Genomic DNA, 22,148 nt, shown 5'->3' on the forward strand with positions numbered 1-22,148 from the left:
AATCCAGTTAGATTTACACTTGCATTTTCAGAGAATGACGCCTCTCTAGAGATAGATACGTCACCGTTTAGCTTATTAGTCACTTACTCTACTACGTTAAAAACTTTCTTATTCTAGAGCGGACACATAAGAAGATAAACTCACTGCACACGATCTATATTCTGTCATCTTTAGAAGCTGCATGCTATCGGAGAGAGAGCAATGAGAGGTTCAGTCAAAACAAAAGCATTTACCACACACTCAATGCAATGATCAAGCAAGACGAATATCTTTACGAAACGCAATTTCTATAAGAGCCTAGCCAGCCCGTCTCTGCAATACTGTGTATGTGTAACAAACCACTTTATGAAGACCGAAATTGTTACACTACTACATAACCTTAAGTATTAGGTTTATGTGTTTTATAACACTGCTACAAAATTCAAATTATAACCGCTCCTCGTTAATCAATCGGAAACTCGATTCTTACCATTAGTAATGGATACTTATTCTTACACAATTTAAAATGGACTTGGATCCTTTGTCCAATCCTCTAGCGATCAAAAACCAAATCAAAAGGTAACTCCTACAATGACATACTTTAAACATAATTCGAGTATTACTCAGTACGGTAAACCACACAACAAACTATTCAACAGGGAATTCAATCATAATAAGCAAGCAACAATAAAATAGGGTTAGGATTCTAAATAAATTAAATTAAATCAGTAAGGAACAAGAGAGATTATAGTGATAGATCGTCAATGGCTAACTGCGCAATTGAAGTAATTAATAGGTAATTAGCAAAAAAACTACAGGTAACTTGAATCGAACAATGTTTGAAAGCAAGTAAAACAAAAGATAGAAGAACAAATCAGGAATGCAACCTTAATCAACTAATTTTAATCACAAAAATCGTAAAAATTAAGGAATGAGAAAGAAATTGAGGAAATTGAGAAATTACCTAATTGTAATCTGCTCGAAATGAGAAAAAATCGTAGATCAAATTAACGAGAACGAAGAAGAAAGCGAGATTGAAGTTGGATGTACGCTGTAATGGCGATCGAAATCAAAGAGAACGAACAAGGCATGAACAACGGAAGTGAATGTGATGAATAAGGAGAGAGAAATAAGGACGAATAGAGAGAGAAAGTAAAATTGAGAATCATAGGAAATTAGAGGGTGAGTCAGTGAGACAGGTTGGAGTCAGGCTCAAAATAGGTTCAATCTCAACCCTTCAGGAATCCAAGATCTAAGGATTGTTAGAGGTTCTCACAGTTCTCATTATCTTAATGGTTCTCATAAGATCCCAAATCTATATATATATATATATATATATATATATATATATATATATATATATATATATATATATATATATATATATATATATATATATATATATATATATATATGGGGTGAAGATCCAGTGAGAACCACTAACATAATGAGAACCGTGAGAACCCTTACTAAATCATCATCGAATCTTGTTCCGAAAGTTTTGATGGATCATTTACCCTTAGCTTAGTTTATGCAAACACACTTTTAGTATAGCTAAAGGAAATTTATTGATTTTATTAACAAAATATAAACTTAATATACAAAAAATACAATTAAGTATACTAAAATGGCTATAGATGCACGAAAACGAATACTAGGTACATTAAAATTGTTACATGCATGAAAATGATTACTAAGTGCATGAAGATATCAGGCTCTAGGTGCACGAAAACGAGTTCTAGGTGCATGAAAATTGTTATATACATAAAAATGAGTCGTAGGTGCATAAAAATTAATAAAATGTTTCTCGTCTCGATTTCTGTCAATAATTTATATTTTTTGAACCAAGAAATAGGTTTTCTAGTCATAAAAATCTATGTCGAATCCAAATATGTCGTTATTTTTTTAGAAAAATAAATTGTAAGGTGGAGTTCTCAAGGTTCTCATTATGTTGGTGGTTCTCACCGGATCCTGACCCTATATATATATATATATATATATATATAGGGTCAGGATCCGGTGAGAACCACTAACATAATGAGAACCGTGAGAACCTTTACTAAATCATCATCAAATCTTGTTCTGAAAGTTTTGATGGATCATTTACCTTTTGTTTAGTTTATTCAAACACATTTTTAGTATAGGTAAACAATTTTTTTTTTATTTTATTAACAAAATATAAACTTAGTGTACGAAAGTACAACTACGTATACTAAAATAGTTATAGATGCATGAAAACGAATACTAGGTGCATGAAAATTGTTAAATGCATGAAAATGATTACTAGGTGCATGAAAATATCAGACTCTAGGGGCACGAAAACGAGTTCTAGGTGCATGAAAATTGTTAGATACATGAAAATGAGTAGTAGGTGCATGAAAATTAATAAAATGTTTCTCGTCTCGATTTCCGTCAATAATTTATACTTTTTGGACCAAGATATATGTTATATAGCCATAAAATTCTATGCCGAATCCAAATATGTTATTATTTTTTGGAAAAAATATCTGTAAGGTGGAGTTCTCACGGTTCTCATTATGTAGGTGGTTCTCACTGGATCCCAAATCTATATATATATATATATATATATATATATATATATATATATATATATATATATATATATATATATATATATATATATATATAGGGTCGAAGTCGTCAAAAAGTGCGAACTAAAGTACGGTGCGTAACCGCACGAACTAGCTTCAAAACTTGATTTTTTTTTTTTTTTTTTTTTTTTTTTTTTTTGGAGATACACTTTATTTCTTTACTAGATACACCTCTTCTTCACATACATTTTATAATATATGTAGATACACTTTTTCCACCCTAAAATTCTAAATGCACTTTTACGAATTTTTTGACACTAATTTTTTTGGGAGTTTTAAGACAACTCCGAGATACATTTTATAGTATTTGCGGATACACTTTATATTATTAGCGGATACACTTTATGGTAATTTCTAACTCTTGGATACGTTTTATATTTTTTTGCGGATACATTTTATATTTTTGGCGGATACACATGACAATAAAGCTAGATACACATCTTTTCAAACCCAGATACACATGTCATTAAAAGTCGGATACTTGATACACATGATATAACTACTAGATACACATGTATCCCGCAGTAATACCATGTGTATCCGGGCCGATATTATGTGTATCTAGGTGGTATTTTGCGTATCCACCGCCACCGCCGCTACCATTGCCCTACCACCGCCACAACACTAGCCTCCCTGGACAACTCCAATCCACCGCCAACACCACAGCAGCAACTACTACCACTACATAGAAACACCAATGCCGCCAACACCACCGCTGCTGCCAGCCCACCACCGCCAGCCTACCACCGCTATACTACCACCACCACCATCGACAAACACCACACCCAAAGCCAGCCTACCACCCCTATTTAAACACCACAAATTCATCACTTTCACACAACTGCCACCTGAGACGACACCGCAGATCCACGACAGCCCGACGCTCGACCACTGACCCATCATTCACCACACGCCTCACCTCGTCGCAACCACCATCACTCAACTCGTTATGACCACCACCACACGGACAACCACCACCTCACACAGAAACAAATATCGAAAATCGCGCACCCTCGACAGTCGACATCAACACAAATCTGCTTCCTCGCCACACAACTCCGGCAGGCCGTCGCCACCATCATAATACCAGTAGTTTTTCAAATTTCAATTTGATTTTTAGTAGATCTAAGAAAAGAGGGTGAGTACGGGGGTTATGCGAGTGATCTGATAGGTAAAAGCGATGGAAATGGCAAGGAAATGCGGCTGGAATATCGAAAAATCGGAGTTGGTTCTCATTTTTATTACAAAATTTCAGATTAAAATGCTAGATCTATAAGAACTGAAGCGAAATATCGAAAAATCGGAGTTGATCGGAACGCTGCGAAACGAACAATAATGCGACGCCGATGAAATCTCCGGCAACAAAATACTCGGAAACGATGACGCTGATAAAATTGATGGTGGTGATGATGATGTCGCCACCATTAGAGGACGATGATGATGATGATGATGATAACTGTTGGAATTCATCAAATTAACATGGCATTTTACAAATCAATTGAAATATTAAACCTTGAATTGAGCGGAATTCATCGAATTAATAACCGCATTTTATATTTACGTATTGATTGAAGAATTAAACCCTAAAATTGGGGATTTTGATGAATGAATTTGGTGTAGAGGTTTGTGGAGTTGTATGCACGACTTAAAGTGCGCGGCGTGGAATACATCGGAGATGCTTCGGTGTTGGGGGGCGATGTTTGGTGAAGGTGAAGTGAAAGTAATTAGGTGAGTCTTTAATGGGGTAAAGGGGGAAAGGGGGGATATGTCGGTATTTGACAGTGTGGACTTGGGAGTGCGTTGAATCTGACCATATTCAGATTAGTTCGTAAGTTCGCACCGAACTTTAGGTTCGCACAGATCCTAGTTCTATATATATATATATATATATATATATATATATATATATATATATATATATATATATATATATATATATATATATATATATATATATATATATATATATATATATATAATTAGGATCACATGAGTCCACCCTATCTTTTTGAGTCCGTGAGTCCATGATACAATATCACACGTTATACTACACAATATCACAGCTTACAGTTTCACACGTTATACTAAACAATATCACAACTGAAAAAAAAAGTTTTTGAAAAAAAAAATCGAAAAAAAAATCGTGATATTGTTTTATAATACAATATCACACGTTATACTAAACAATATCACAGCATACATTAAAATTAAAAAAAAAAAAAAAAAAAAAAAAAAAAAAAAAAAACTTTTTCGAAAAAAAAAATCGTGATATTATTTTGTAATACAATATCATACGTTATACTAAACAATATCACAGCTAAAAAAAAAAAAAACTTTTTCGAAAAAAAAAATTTGAAAAAAAAAATTCGTGATATTATTTTGTAATACAATATCACACGTTATACTAAACAATATCACAGTTAAAAAAAAAAAAAAAAAAAAAAAAAAAAAAAAAAAAAAAACTTTTTCGGAAAAAAAAAATTCGAAAAAATAAATTTGAAAAAAAAAATTCGAAAAAAAAAAATTTTAAAAAAAATTTGAAAAAAAAATTCGTGATATTCTTTTGTATAGTGCGTGATATTGTTTTATGGACTCATGAACTCAAATATATAGGTGGACTCACCGGATCTTGCCTCTATATATATATATATATATATATATATATATATATATATATATATATATATATATTAGAATAACACGCCTTTAATATTAGAATAACATGCTTATATAATTAGAATAACATGCTCAAACAATTAGAATAAAGCGACTGAGTAGTGTTGAATGATTTTGAGGGCTATTCAAATCATGTAGGTGTGTAAGGGCATTACTCTAATCAGGTAAGTGTAGGGAGAATGAATTTCACTCTCACAAGACGGAGGAGACTTAGAATATATATAACATTACTATTAAGTTTTATAGCTAACATGGGAATCGAACCCACAACTTGTGCATTGCACAATGCTCTACCATTTAAGCTAATTGGCTTTGAAAATTCGAAACATAATTATTCATAACATATGTCAAATTTTCAGAATTTAAGTGCCCAATAGCCAACCCAGCTCGTCAACTCGCGTTTTAAAATGGCTTTGGTTTGACAGATTCTCGCCATTTACGACAAAATATCTTCTTACATATAAAAGAAATCGCAACTTTATGTCCTAAAAATATGTGTTATAATGACGACAAATATGTGTTACAATGACTATGTAAATGTGTTACAGTAAAACTCATGTTAGTATGTTGCAATAACTAGGCAATATTTTACGGTAAAAATTAATTTATAGTGTCTTCGTCCCAAACATTTGTTTAGCTTTAATTAAAATACCCCTAACAAAGAATAACAAACACATTATAAGTGATACTATAATAGTTAGTAAGCATTACAATAATGACTCGTAAGCGTTACAATAACAAGCAACCATAACAATAGTATATGTTACAATTACATTGGATAGGTGTTACAATAACTAACTAATACTATCATGGAAAAAAAAAACTGGTAATCAAAATGTCAATTGAAGAACAGAACTTCAAAGTTTGTGAACAAATTGTTGACGGCCAAACACATGGACAAATTTTACAATCATTAATACAGTTAAAATAATCAAATAATCAATTGCAATAAATTCAAGACAAACACTGAAATAAACAAACGTTTCGAAAGAGGAGACACATACTTTTACCACCGCGGAGGAATTTGTCAACAAATTATTGACGACCAATGGGACGATAAACCTTGGATTTGAACATAAATCGTAAGGTTTGTAATCATCAAAATCGAAATCAGAAAAGGATGAAGAATATCGATCGTGAATTTTCTCAACAATACTTGTTTGTACTCATATCGCAACAAATTACCTATGACGATAAGTTAGGCTACTCATATCGCAATAAAGACAGTAACAATCATGATACATAAAATGAAGGAACAGACAATTACATCTCCTTGGATTTTCTATGCTATCCAAAGATTATCTTTAGCAATCGATGATTGCTTTAATCAAACATTCTATAAACCTATATCAACTAAGTACAATCAACCGAGCATGAATCCATTTGGATATCGATCAAACAAAAAATTGCAGAAAATTAAGAAACTACTATACAATTGCTATAAAATGAAAGATAATAACAATATATATAAGTTAAAGCTCCAATCTATACAAACTCATGGAGATAAAATCGAATTCGTAAAACTGCAATCGCAACAGTACAATTTGAATCAAAATTATTAACATAAATAATGGACATATTCTCACCTGAATGTTTGTACTCGTTGGAATCCGAATCAGATGAAGATGAAGAATCACGATGGTAAATTTTCTCAGCAATCTTCGACAATTTCTTTTACGGAGTAGTTAATTTTGGGGATTTTGTTTACTGAAAGAGAATGGAAAGAGAGAGAAAGAGAACGAAGGAAAGGGAATGTTTGAGTGATTTTGTTCTAATTATTCAGCATGACGTGTCGCAATCTGATGCATTGAAGAGTATTAGATCTGACGGTGTATAATGATAGGACGGACTCATTTAAAACCCCGGACTCACCGGATCCCCACTGTATATAGAATTAGGATCTATTGAGTCTAGGTTTTAGGGTGAGTCCGTCCTACCATTTCTAGCCATTTGATCATCTCAATCGGATGGCTCAGATTTAATCTAAGATCTACATACTACTTCTAAACTATATAAACTCGTTTTATGAAATATTCAGCCATTATTTATGAAAACTTTCTCTCTCTTCTTTCTCTATCTTCCAATTTCTCCCTCATTATTCAGTTTGCTTCTAATCTTCACGCTGATCTTTAATTTCTGGTTAATTCTTTCTCATCTCTTCAATTTTTGATTAATTCTTCTTATTCATCGCCAATTTTTCTGCTTCTATTTCTTCGATCACTCTAGCTGTCTAATGTTCTGACACGATTCCCGATCCTATTTGTGTAAAGGTGTATATGCTGATCTTCATCGTCTTCTACAATCGTTTCTGCGATTCCTTGAAAATTTAGGTATTTTCTGCATTTTTTCTACGATTGTTACTCATGTTCACTTTTGTTTCATCTCTTAATCGTAAATCACAGTCATATAAATTGTTCTTATCAAGCTTTTAATAAATAATTCTATTAACTTACTTTCTTTTTCCTCAATATTTCGTACATTTATTTGTTTCGACTGGACAATGATTCAAAGTGAGGGAAAGCGAGAATAGTATGCGTACAGGTATTACTGTGTTTTCCTTTTTCAGTTTGATTTTTTAAATTCCCTGCATAATTGCAATAATACATATTAATCACAGTCGTAACCATTTGTCATTCTGATTACTTTATCTAGTAAGCCTCGAGTTTAGTTATTGTTAAGTCTATCTGCCGAAATATGAAAACCTAACTTCTGCGTTTTGGTATTCGTGATTTTCGTGTGCGATTTTTTCAATCAAATTTGTTTTTCGAAGGCAATATACCTCATTTCGAAATATTTGATGTTATTCTTCATTCTAGTTGATTAACTGCAGATAGCTCTGTTACATAAGTTTGTAACTAGTGGTCAAGTCGCCAACCTTATTTAATAGTGTTGAATGTTTAGGATAGTGTTTAACTCTCTTACAGTAACAATATATCTATGTTACGGTAATGGTCTACTTATGTTATAACAATGTTTTGTATGTATTACGATAACAATGTATTTGTTACGGTAATGGTCTACTTATGTTATAACAATGTTGTGTCTGTGTTACGATAATAAGACACTAGTCATTGTTGTTATTAAATCCTTTTTCTAATATAGTTTCATTGCCAATTGACTGAATTTGCTCCTATCTTGATTAGTTATCAGATTTTTTTATATGATTGTGATGGTTTTGTTTGATTATATCATTTTCTAATTTTAACTTTATAGTTTTGATTTCTTGACCATCATTTGCTAGTAATTCGGATGTAGAGAAAAATAATTCCACAATATAATATCTGCCGAACTGTGTTACTTTGATGGTGTGAGTGCTTTCTTGGTGTTACTATATTTATATATTTGTGTTACAATAATGGTGGTCGGGGTGTTACGATAATGGTGGTTGTCTGTTTTACTATAATGGTATATGTATCTGTTTAATGATAATGGTGTCCGGTCTGTTTTCCTCCCTTTAGTCTGGTATCCGGATTGTGCACAAACGACTAATTCTTGGAGTCTTTTTGTAAATCTCTTGCACAGTTGTTTAATAATATCACCTTTTTTATACTAGTTCAATGATAATTATCCTTGACCAATTTGTTCCCAGGGACTTACGACATCCTTTGTTTAGCTCTTGTTCATGCGCTTCTATTTACTTAATTGGCTTTTATTAGGAATGAGTCACTGTTGTTTATGCTACTTCTGATTTGGCCAAGGTTCGGTTGTGGCATGGATGCTTCATGTTAGGTTTATGTATCGGTAGCTGGCGTCTTCTTCTTATGTTGGCGTCTCTGTTTCTTCACTAGCAATTGAGGCACAGCTTGCGGGCAGGAGTAGACTATCTGAATATGAATGACTGGTTCTTGTTTGTATTGTAAACTCTTATCGAGTTATCGGTATTTGTTTATTTTTTGTATGCTTAATCTCGCTTTGGAGTTGTTGGAACCAAATAAAGCCAATGTTTGCTTTGGGACATGAGTCAGACGAAGTCGAGAAAGTGCCGGATTCAGAATCAAAAGAAGCAGTTGCTGCTGATGCAGACGAAGACGGAGTCGAAGTTCCAGTAGAACCTGTCGAAGAAGAATTTGATGCTTTTAAGTTTGAAGCTGTTGAGGTTGTTGATTGTGAAACAGGCCCCATGCGACATCATTCTAACTGAATACTGGACTGAGCATTCGTGGACTGAGATTGGACTGATAACGTTGGTCAGTAGGTTCCACATTAAGTCTATCTAGTCGAACATCCTATAGATCTTTCTCGGACCAAGCACAGCAAGCGAGGAGCGAAGCGAATTACTCGGCATAAGGAGAGGAACCCAAGCTGATGAACCTTTATTGTGAGTACCGTGTCAAAGATACTAACAAAGCACACTTGACCAAATGACAATTGGTGCCAGAATTCTAGATTCTGGTGTTGCTGCTGATCAGAAGTCAAGCTCCAAATCTCATTATATTTGGTCCTCTTTCTCCTATGTACCATATTTGCAACTGTTGTCATTCCAAATTCTTTATATACACTATGACGTCTATTAGCTCAAAAAGGGTAGAGCATTGTGCTATGGCATAAGATGTGGGTTCGACTCCCACATAGACGAAGAAATAAAAATCGTATAGAGAACATAACTTGTTCCAATGTTCAAACTTTGTTAATCTTTTTTAGAGTAGCTTCATATAAAACACTACTTATTTGTTTACGGAGCAAACAAATGAGTAATTCAAATTAGAATAACACGCCTTTAATATTAGAATAACATGCTTATATAATTAGAATAACATGCTCAAACAATTAGAATAAAGCGACTGAGTAGTGTTGAATGATTTTGAGGGCTATTCAAATCATGTAGGTGTGTAAGGGCATTACTCTAATCAGGTAAGTGTAGGGAGAATGAATTTCACTCTCACAAGACGGAGGAGACTTAGAATATATATAACATTACTATTAAGTTTTATAGCCAACATGGGAATCGAACCCACAACTTGTGCATTGCACAATGCTCTACCATTTAAGCTAATTGGCTTTGAAAATTCGAAACATAATTATTCATAACATATGTCAAATTTTCAGAATTTAAGTGCCCAATAGCCAACCCAGCTCGTCAACTCGCGTTTTAAAATGGCTTTGGTTTGACAGATTCTCGCCATTTACGACAAAATATCTTCTTACATATAAAAGAAATCGCAACTTTATGTCCTAAAAATATGTGTTATAATGACGACAAATATGTGTTACAATGACTATGTAAATGTGTTACAGTAAAACTCATGTTAGTATGTTGCAATAACTAGGCAATATTTTACGGTAAAAATTAATTTATAGTGTCTTCGTCCCAAACATTTGTTTAGCTTTAATTAAAATACCCCTAACAAAGAATAACAAACACATTATAAGTGATACTATAATAGTTAGTAAGCATTACAATAACAGCTCGTAAGCGTTACAATAACAAGCAACCATAACAATAGTATATGTTACAATTACATTGGATAGGTGTTACAATAACTAACTAATACTATCATGGAAAAAAAAAACTGGTAATCAAAATGTCAATTGAAGAACAGAACTTCAAAGTTTGTGAACAAATTGTTGACGGCCAAACACATGGACAAATTTTACAATCATTAATACAGTTAAAATAATCAAATAAGCAATTGCAATAAATTCAAGACAAACACTGAAATAAACAAACGTTTCGAAAGAGGAGACACATACTTTTACCACCGCGGAGGAATTTGTCAACAAATTATTGACGACCAATGGGACGATAAACCTTGGATTTGAACATAAATCGTAAGGTTTGTAATCATCAAAATCGAAATCAGAAAAGGATGAAGAATATCGATCGTGAATTTTCTCAACAATACTTGTTTGTACTCATATCGCAACAAATTACCTATGACGATAAGTTAGGCTACTCATATCGCAATAAAGACAGTAACAATCATGATACATAAAATGAAGGAACAGACAATTACATCTCCTTGGATTTTCTATGCTATCCAAAGATTATCTTTAGCAATCGATGATTGCTTTAATCAAACATTCTATAAACCTATATCAACTAAGTACAATCAACCGAGCATGAATCCATTTGGATATCGATCAAACAAAAAATTGCAGAAAATTAAGAAACTACTATACAATTGCTATAAAATGAAAGATAATAACAATATATATAAGTTAAAGCTCCAATCTATACAAACTCATGGAGATAAAATCGAATTCGTAAAACTGCAATCGCAACAGTACAATTTGAATCAAAATTATTAACATAAATAATGGACATATTCTCACCTGAATGTTTGTACTCGTTGGAATCCGAATCAGATGAAGATGAAGAATCACGATGGTAAATTTTCTCAATCTTGACAATTTCTTTTACGGAGTAGTTAATTTTGGGGATTTTGTTTCTTGAAAGAGAATGGAAAGAGAGAGAAAGAGAACGAAGGAAAGGGAATGTTTGAGTGATTTTGTTCTAATTATTCAGCATGACGTGTCGCAACGATGCATTGAAGAGTATTAGATCGACGGTGTATAATGATAGGACGGACTCATTTAAAACCCCGGACTCACCGGATCCCCACTGTATATAGAATTAGGATCTATTGAGTCTAGGTTTTAGGGTGAGTCCGTCCTACCATTTCTAGCCATTTGATCATCTCAATCGGATGGCTCAGATTTAATCTAAGATCTACATACTACTTCTAAACTATATAAACTCGTTTTATGAAATATTCAGCCATTATTTATGAAAACTTTCTCTCTCTTCTTTCTCTATCTTCCAATTTCTCCCTCATTATTCAGTTTGCTTCTAATCTTCACGCTGATCTTTAATTTTCGGTTAATTCTTTCTCATCTCTTCAATTTTTGATTAATTCTTCTTATTCATCGCCAATTTTTCTGCTTCTATTTCTTCGATCACTCTAGCTGTCTAATGTTCTGACACGATTCCCGATCCTATTTGTGTAAAGGTGTATATGCTGATCTTCATCGTCTTCTACAATCGTTTCTGCGATTCCTTGAAAATTTAGGTATTTTCTGCATTTTTTCTACGATTGTTACTCATGTTCACTTTTGTTTCATCTCTTAATCGTAAATCACAGTCATATAAATTGTTCTTATCAAGCTTTTAATAAATAATTCTATTAACTTACTTTCTTTTTCCTCAATATTTCGTACATTTATTTGTTTCGACTGGACAATGATTCAAAGTGAGGGAAAGCGAGAATAGTATGCGTACAGGTATTACTGTGTTTTCCTTTTTCAGTTTGATTTTTTAAATTCCCTGCATAATTGCAATAATACATATTAATCACAGTCGTAACCATTTGTCATTCTGATTACTTTATCTAGTAAGCCTCGAGTTTAGTTATTGTTAAGTCTATCTGCCGAAATATGAAAACCTAACTTCTGCGTTTTGGTATTCGTGATTTTCGTGTGCGATTTTTTCAATCAAATTTGTTTTTCGAAGGCAATATACCTCATTTCGAAATATTTGATGTTATTCTTCATTCTAGTTGATTAACTGCAGATAGCTCTGTTACATAAGTTTGTAACTAGTGGTCAAGTCGCCAACCTTATTTAATAGTGTTGAATGTTTAGGATAGTGTTTAACTCTCTTACAGTAACAATATATCTATGTTACGGTAATGGTCTACTTATGTTATAACAATGTTTTGTATGTATTACGATAACAATGTATTTGTTACGGTAATGGTCTACTTATGTTATAACAATGTTGTGTCTGTGTTACGATAATAAGACACTAGTCATTGTTGTTATTAAATCCTTTTTCTAATATAGTTTCATTGCCAATTGACTGAATTTGCTCCTATCTTGATTAGTTATCAGATTTTTTTATATGATTGTGATGGTTTTGTTTGATTATATCATTTTCTAATTTTAACTTTATAGTTTTGATTTCTTGACCATCATTTGCTAGTAATTCGGATGTAGAGAAAAATAATTCCACAATATAATATCTGCCGAACTGTGTTACTTTGATGGTGTGAGTGCTTTCTTGGTGTTACTATATTTATATATTTGTGTTACAATAATGGTGGTCGGGGTGTTACGATAATGGTGGTTGTCTGTTTTACTATAATGGTATATGTATCTGTTTAATGATAATGGTGTCCGGTCTGTTTTCCTCCCTTTAGTCTGGTATCCGGATTGTGCACAAACGACTAATTCTTGGAGTCTTTTTGTAAATCTCTTGCACAGTTGTTTAATAATATCACCTTTTTTATACTAGTTCAATGATAATTATCCTTGACCAATTTGTTCCCAGGGACTTACGACATCCTTTGTTTAGCTCTTGTTCATGCGCTTCTATTTACTTAATTGGCTTTTATTAGGAATGAGTCACTGTTGTATGCTACTTCTTGATTTGGCCAAGGTTCGGTTGTGGCATGGATGCTTCATGTTAGGTTTATGTATCGGTAGCTGGCGTCTTCTTCTTATGTTGGCGTCTCTGTTTCTTCACTAGCAATTGAGGCACAGCTTGCGGGCAGGAGTAGACTATCTGAATATGAATGACTGGTTCTTGTTTGTATTGTAAACTCTTATCGAGTTATCGGTATTTGTTTATTTTTTGTATGCTTAATCTCGCTTTGGAGTTGTTGGAACCAAATAAAGCCAATGTTTGCTTTGGGACATGAGTCAGACGAAGTCGAGAAAGTGCCGGATTCAGAATCAAAAGAAGCAGTTGCTGCTGATGCAGACGAAGACGGAGTCGAAGTTCCAGTAGAACCTGTCGAAGAAGAATTTGATGCTTTTAAGTTTGAAGCTGTTGAGGTTGTTGATTGTGAAACAGGCCCCATGCGACATCATTCTAACTGAATACTGGACTGAGCATTCGTGGACTGAGATTGGACTGATAACGTTGGTCAGTAGGTTCCACATTAAGTCTATCTAGTCGAACATCCTATAGATCTTTCTCGGACCAAGCACAGCAAGCGAGGGGCGAAGCGAATTACTCGGCATAAGGAGAGGAACCCAAGCTGATGAACCTTTATTGTGAGTACCGTGTCAAAGATACTAACAAAGCACACTTGACCAAATGACAATTGGTGCCAGAATTCTAGATTCTGGTGTTGCTGCTGATCAGAAGTCAAGCTCCAAATCTCATTATATTTGGTCCTCTTTCTCCTATGTACCATATTTGCAACTGTTGTCATTCCAAATTCTTTATATACACTATGACGTCTATTAGCTCAAAAAGGGTAGAGCATTGTGCTATGGCATAAGATGTGGGTTCGACTCCCACATAGACGAAGAAATAAAAATCGTATAGAGAACATAACTTGTTCCAATGTTCAAACTTTGTTAATCTTTTTTAGAGTAGCTTCATATAAAACACTACTTATTTGTTTACGGAGCAAACAAATGAGTAATTCAAATTAGAATAACACGCCTTTAATATTAGAATAACATGCTTATATAATTAGAATAACATGCTCAAACAATTAGAATAAAGCGACTGAGTAGTGTTGAATGATTTTGAGGGCTATTCAAATCATGTAGGTGTGTAAGGGCATTACTCTAATCAGGTAAGTGTAGGGAGAATGAATTTCACTCTCACAAGACGGAGGAGACTTAGAATATATATAACATTACTATTAAGTTTTATAGCCAACATGGGAATCGAACCCACAACTTGTGCATTGCACAATGCTCTACCATTTAAGCTAATTGGCTTTGAAAATTCGAAACATAATTATTCATAACATATGTCAAATTTTCAGAATTTAAGTGCCCAATAGCCAACCCAGCTCGTCAACTCGCGTTTTAAAATGGCTTTGGTTTGACTGATTCTCGCCATTTACGACAAAATATCTTCTTACATATAAAAGAAATCGCAACTTTATGTCCTAAAAATATGTGTTATAATGACGACAAATATGTGTTACAATGACTATGTAAATGTGTTACAAAGATAAAACTCATGTTAGTATGTTGCAATAACTAGGCAATATTTTACGGTAAAAATTAATTTATAGTGTCTTCGTCCCAAACATTTGTTTAGCTTTAATTAAAATACCCCTAACAAAGAATAACAAACACATTATAAGTGATACTATAATAGTTAGTAAGCATTACAATAACGTACTCGTAAAGCGTTACAATAACAAGCAACCATAACAATAGTATATGTTACAATTACATTGGATAGGTGTTACAATAACTAACTAATACTATCATGGAAAAAAAAAACTGGTAATCAAAATGTCAATTGAAGAACAGAACTTCAAAGTTTGTGAACAAATTGTTGACGGCCAAACACATGGACAAATTTTACAATCATTAATACAGTTAAAATAATCAAATAATCAATTGCAATAAATTCAAGACAAACACTGAAATAAACAAACGTTTCGAAAGAGGAGACACATACTTTACCACCGGAGGAATTTGTCAACAAATTATTGACGACCAATGGGACGATAAACCTTGGATTTGAACATAAATCGTAAGGTTTGTAATCATCAAAATCGAAATCAGAAAAGGATGAAGAATATCGATCGTGAATTTTCTCAACAATACTTGTTTGTACTCATATCGCAACAAATTACCTATGACGATAAGTTAGGCTACTCATATCGCAATAAAGACAGTAACAATCATGATACATAAAATGAAGGAACAGACAATTACATCTCCTTGGATTTTCTATGCTATCCAAAGATTATCTTTAGCAATCGATGATTGCTTTAATCAAACATTCTATAAACCTATATCAACTAAGTACAATCAACCGAGCATGAATCCATTTGGATATCGATCAAACAAAAAATTGCAGAAAATTAAGAAACTACTATACAATTGCTATAAAATGAAAGATAATAACAATATATATAAGTTAAAGCTCCAATCTATACAAACTCATGGAGATAAAATCGAATTCGTAAAACTGCAATCGCAACAGTACAATTTGAATCAAAATTATTAACATAAATAATGGACATATTCTCACCTGAATGTTTGTACTCGTTGGAATCCGAATCAGATGAAGATGAAGAATCACGATGGTAAATTTTCTCAGCAATCTTCGACAATTTCTTTTACGGAGTAGTTAATTTTGGGGATTTTGTTTACTGAAAGAGAATGGAAAGAGAGAGAAAGAGAACGAAGGAAAGGGAATGTTTGAGTGATTTTGTTCTAATTATTCAGCATGACGTGTCGCAATCTGATGCATTGAAGAGTATTAGATCTGACGGTGTATAATGATAGGACGGACTCATTTAAAACCCCGGACTCACCGGATCCCCACTGTATATAGAATTAGGATCTATTGAGTCTAGGTTTTAGGGTGAGTCCGTCCTACCATTTCTAGCCATTTGATCATCTCAATCGGATGGCTCAGATTTAATCTAAGATCTACATACTACTTCTAAACTATATAAACTCGTTTTATGAAATATTCAGCCATTATTTATGAAAACTTTCTCTCTCTTCTTTCTCTATCTTCCAATTTCTCCCTCATTATTCAGTTTGCTTCTAATCTTCACGCCGATCTTTAATTTTCGGTTAATTCTTTCTCATCTCTTCAATTTTTGATTAATTCTTCTTATTCATCGCCAATTTTTCTGCTTCTATTTCTTCGATCACTCTAGCTGTCTAATGTTCTGACACGATTCCCGATCCTATTTGTGTAAAGGTGTATATGCTGATCTTCATCGTCTTCTACAATCGTTTCTGCGATTCCTTGAAAATTTAGGTATTTTCTGCATTTTTTCTACGATTGTTACTCATGTTCACTTTTGTTTCATCTCTTAATCGTAAATCACAGTCATATAAATTGTTCTTATCAAGCTTTTAATAAATAATTCTATTAACTTACTTTCTTTTTCCTCAATATTTCGTACATTTATTTGTTTCGACTGGACAATGATTCAAAAGTGAGGAAAGCGAGAATAGTATGCGTACAGTATTCTTGTGTTTTCCTTTTCAGTTTGATTTTTTAAATTCCCTGCATAATTGCAATAATACATATTAATCACAGTCGTAACCATTTGTCATTCTGATTACTTTATCTAGTAAGCCTCGAGTTTAGTTATTGTTAAGTCTATCTGCCGAAATATGAAAACCTAACTTCTGCGTTTTGGTATTCGTGATTTTTAGGTAATGCGATTTTTTCAATCAAATTTGTTTTTGAAGGCAATATACCTCATTTCGAAATATTTGATGTTATTCTTCATTCTAGTTGATTAACTGCAGATAGCTCTGTTACATAAGTTTGTAACTAGTGGTCAAGTCGCCAACCTTATTTAATAGTGTTGAATGTTTAGGATAGTGTTTAACTCTCTTACAGTAACAATATATCTATGTTACGGTAATGGTCTACTTATGTTATAACAATGTTTTGTATGTATTACGATAACAATGTATTTGTTACGGTAATGGTCTACTTATGTTATAACAATGTTGTGTCTGTGTTACGATAATAAGACACTAGTCATTGTTGTTATTAAATCCTTTTTCTAATATAGTTTCATTGCCAATTGACTGAATTTGCTCCTATCTTGATTAGTTATCAGATTTTTTTATATGATTGTGATGGTTTTGTTTGATTATATCATTTTCTAATTTTAACTTTATAGTTTTGATTTCTTGACCATCATTTGCTAGTAATTCGGATGTAGAGAAAAATAATTCCACAATATAATATCTATTAATGTGTTACTTTGATGGTGTGAGTGCTTTCTTGGTGTTACTATATTTATATATTTGTGTTACAATAATGGTGGTCGGGGTGTTACGATAATGGTGGTTGTCTGTTTTACTATAATGGTATATGTATCTCATTTAATGATAATGGTGTCCGTCTGTTTTCCTCCCTTTAGTCCGGTATCCGGATTGTGCACAAACGACTAATTCTTGGAGTCTTTTTGTAAATCTCTTGCACGCTTGTTTAATAATATCACCTTTTTTATACTAGTTCAATGATAATTATCCTTGACCAATTTGTTCCTGGGGGACTTACGACATCCTTTGTTTAGCTCTTGTTCATGCGCTTCTATTTACTTAATTGGCTTTTATTAGGAATGAGTCACCGTTGTTTATGCTTCGATTTGGCCAAGGTTCGGTTGTGGCATGGATGCTTCATGTTAGGTTTATGTATCGGTAGCTGGCGTCTTCTTCTTATGTTGGCGTCTCTGTTTCTTCACTAGCAATTGAGGCACGGCTTGCGGCGAGGAGTAGACTATCATCGAATATGAATGACTGGTTCTTGTTTGTATTGTAAACTCTTATCGAGTTATCGGTATTTGTTTATTTTTTGTATGCTTAATCTCGCTTTGGAGTTGTTGGAACCAAATAAAGCCAATGTTTGCTTTGGGACATGAGTCAGACGAAGTCGAGAAAGTGCCGGATTCAGAATCAAAAGAAGCGATTCTTCTTGCGATGCAGACGAAGACGGAGTCAAGTTCCGATGAGAACCGTCGAAGAAGAATTTGATGCTTTTAAGTTTGAAGCTGTTGAGGTTGTTGATTGTGAAACAGGCCCCATGCGACATCATTCTAACTGAATACTGGACTGAGCATTCGTGGACTGAGATTGGACTGATAACGTTGGTCAGTAGGTTCCACATTAAGTCTATCTAGTCGAACATCCTATAGATCTTTCTCGGACCAAGCCACGCAAGCGAGGGGCGAAGCGAATTACTCGGCATAAGGAGAGGAACCCAAGCTGATGAACCTTTATTGTGAGTACCGTGTCAAAGATACTAACAAAGCACACTTGACCAAATGACAATTGGTGCCAGAATTCTAGATTCTGGTGTTGCTGCTGATCAGAAGTCAAGCTCCAAATCTCATTATATTTGGTCCTCTTTCTCCTATGTACCATATTTGCAACTGTTGTCATTCCAAATTCTTTATATACACTATGACGTCTATTAGCTCAAAAAGGGTAGAGCATTGTGCTATGGCATAAGATGTGGGTTCGACTCCCACATAGACGAAGAAATAAAAATCGTATAGAGAACATAACTTGTTCCAATGTTCAAACTTTGTTAATCTTTTTTAGAGTAGCTTCATATAAAACACTACTTATTTGTTTACGGAGCAAACAAATGAGTAATTCAAATTAGAATAACACGCCTTTAATATTAGAATAACATGCTTATATAATTAGAATAACATGCTCAAACAATTAGAATAAAGCGACTGAGTAGTGTTGAATGATTTTGAGGGCTATTCAAATCATGTAGGTGTGTAAGGGCATTACTCTAATCAGGTAAGTGTAGGGAGAATGAATTTCACTCTCACAAGACGGAGGAGACTTAGAATATATATAACATTACTATTAAGTTTTATAGCCAACATGGGAATCGAACCCACAACTTGTGCATTGCACAATGCTCTACCATTTAAGCTAATTGGCTTTGAAAATTCGAAACATAATTATTCATAACATATGTCAAATTTTCAGAATTTAAGTGCTTAATAGCCAACCAACTCGTCAACTCGCGTTTTAAAATGGCTTTGGTTTGACTGATTCTCGCCATTTACGACAAAATATCTTCTTACATATAAAAGAAATCGCAACTTTATGTCCTAAAAATATGTGTTATAATGACGACAAATATGTGTTACAATGACTATGTAAATGTGTTACAGTAAAACTCATGTTAGTATGTTGCAATAACTAGGCAATATTTTACGGTAAAAATTAATTTATAGTGTCTTCGTCCCAAACATTTGTTTAGCTTTAATTAAAATACCCCTAACAAAGAATAACAAACACATTATAAGTGATACTATAATAGTTAGTAAGCATTACAATAACAAAACTGTAAGCGTTACAATAACAAGCAACCATAACAATAGTATATGTTACAATTACATTGGATAGGTGTTACAATAACTAACTAATACTATCATGGAAAAAAAAAACTGGTAATCAAAATGTCAATTGAAGAACAGAACTTCAAAGTTTGTGAACAAATTGTTGACGGCCAAACACATGGACAAATTTTACAATCATTAATACAGTTAAAATAATCAAATAAGCAATTGCAATAAATTCAAGACAAACACTGAAATAAACAAACGTTTCGAAAGAGGAGACACATACTTTTACCACCGCGGAGGAATTTGTCAACAAATTATTGACGACCAATGGGACGATAAACCTTGGATTTGAACATAAATCGTAAGGTTTGTAATCATCAAAATCGAAATCAGAAAAGGATGAAGAATATCGATCGTGAATTTTCTCAACAATACTTGTTTGTACTCATATCGCAACAAATTACCTATGACGATAAGTTAGGCTACTCATATCGCAATAAAGACAGTAACAATCATGATACATAAAATGAAGGAACAGACAATTACATCTCCTTGGATTTTCTATGCTATCCAAAGATTATCTTTAGCAATCGATGATTGCTTTAATCAAACATTCTATAAACCTATATCAACTAAGTACAATCAACCGAGCATGAATCCATTTGGATATCGATCAAACAAAAAATTGCAGAAAATTAAGAAACTACTATACAATTGCTATAAAATGAAAGATAATAACAATATATATAAGTTAAAGCTCCAATCTATACAAACTCATGGAGATAAAATCGAATTCGTAAAACTGCAATCGCAACAGTACAATTTGAATCAAAATTATTAACATAAATAATGGACATATTCTCACCTGAATGTTTGTACTCGTTGGAATCCGAATCAGATGAAGATGAAGAATCACGATGGTAAATTTTCTCAGCAATCTTCGACAATTTCTTTTACGGAGTAGTTAATTTTGGGGATTTTGTTTACTGAAAGAGAATGGAAAGAGAGAGAAAGAGAACGAAGGAAAGGGAATGTTTGAGTGATTTTGTTCTAATTATTCAAACATGACGTGTCGCAATCGATGCATTGAAGAGTATTAGATCCGACGGTGTATAATGATAGGACGGACTCATTTAAAACCCGGACTCATAGGATCCCCATATATATATATATATATATATATATATATATATATATATATATATATATATATATATATATATATATATATATATATATATATATATATATATATAAAGGATTTCAATGTAATTAAATAAATCTATACAACTTAATTATAATATATAGTTTTTAATCGATGGCACTGTGTTATGGATCCGGCCAAGGGACATCAATGTAAATATTATATAGTTTTGGTTGAAGTATAAATTTAAAGAATATCAAAATATGATGATTTTCCTTAAAATAAACATGTCTCACTTATGTTATTAATTAATATCATCATATAATTATACAATTATTTAACATACACAAATATAATATAAGTAGGTTATATTTTGGAAACTATTAAAAGGTAAATAAATCAAGCTAGACTAGTTTTGAAACCCGTGCACTGCACGGGTGGTAACGAAAAGTATCATTAGAAATAAAAACTTACGTATTTTCTTATTTAGTACTCCCTCCATTCAACTCCACTTTGCAACATTGCTTTTTGCGCGGGTATTAAGAAACGGATTAAAAAAACTATTAAAAGTACATAGGGAAAGGGAATGGTGGGGTTAAAGATATTAAAAAAATATAAAGGTGAGTTTTATGGTGGATTTGTGTGGGGTATGAATGGCATTTTTTGTAAATATAGATTTTCAATAAGGATAGAAAGGTCTTTTACATGTCCAAATAAGGAAACCTGTAAAGTGGAGTTGAATGGACGGAAATAGAATGCTTGTAAAGTGGAGTTGAATGGAGGGAGTAAATAACTAAATTTTAGAAAATTTACTTTGTCTACTCATACACGTTTGATAAGTTTATGTTGCTTAATTCTATTCGAAGTACACTGCTTTTTTTTCTCTGACTTTTTAACGTATGGTAAAATAGGAAAAGTGAATATAAAATTATTGTCGATTTCGTACCGTTTTATCACGCAATA

At 32.9% G+C, this 22,148-nt stretch overlaps 2 long non-coding RNA genes across 2 annotated transcripts; both read left to right on the plus strand.

The window, feature by feature from the left end:
• The first annotated feature begins 7,318 nt into the window (after positions 1-7,318).
• LOC141652246 (uncharacterized) lies at positions 7,319-9,524 on the plus strand. Its single transcript, XR_012547072.1, has 3 exons — positions 7,319-7,406; positions 7,538-7,808; positions 9,233-9,524. It is a non-coding gene; the product is annotated as an uncharacterized LOC141652246 (long non-coding RNA).
• Positions 9,525-12,106: 2,582 nt separating this feature from the next.
• Positions 12,107-14,450, plus strand: LOC141652247 (uncharacterized). Its single transcript, XR_012547073.1, has 2 exons — positions 12,107-12,488; positions 13,912-14,450. It is a non-coding gene; the product is annotated as an uncharacterized LOC141652247 (long non-coding RNA).
• The last annotated feature ends 7,698 nt before the right edge of the window (positions 14,451-22,148 follow it).

This window comes from Silene latifolia, chromosome 4 (genome assembly GCF_048544455.1).
Source record: "Silene latifolia isolate original U9 population chromosome 4, ASM4854445v1, whole genome shotgun sequence".
Classification (NCBI taxonomy): domain Eukaryota; kingdom Viridiplantae; phylum Streptophyta; class Magnoliopsida; order Caryophyllales; family Caryophyllaceae; genus Silene; species Silene latifolia.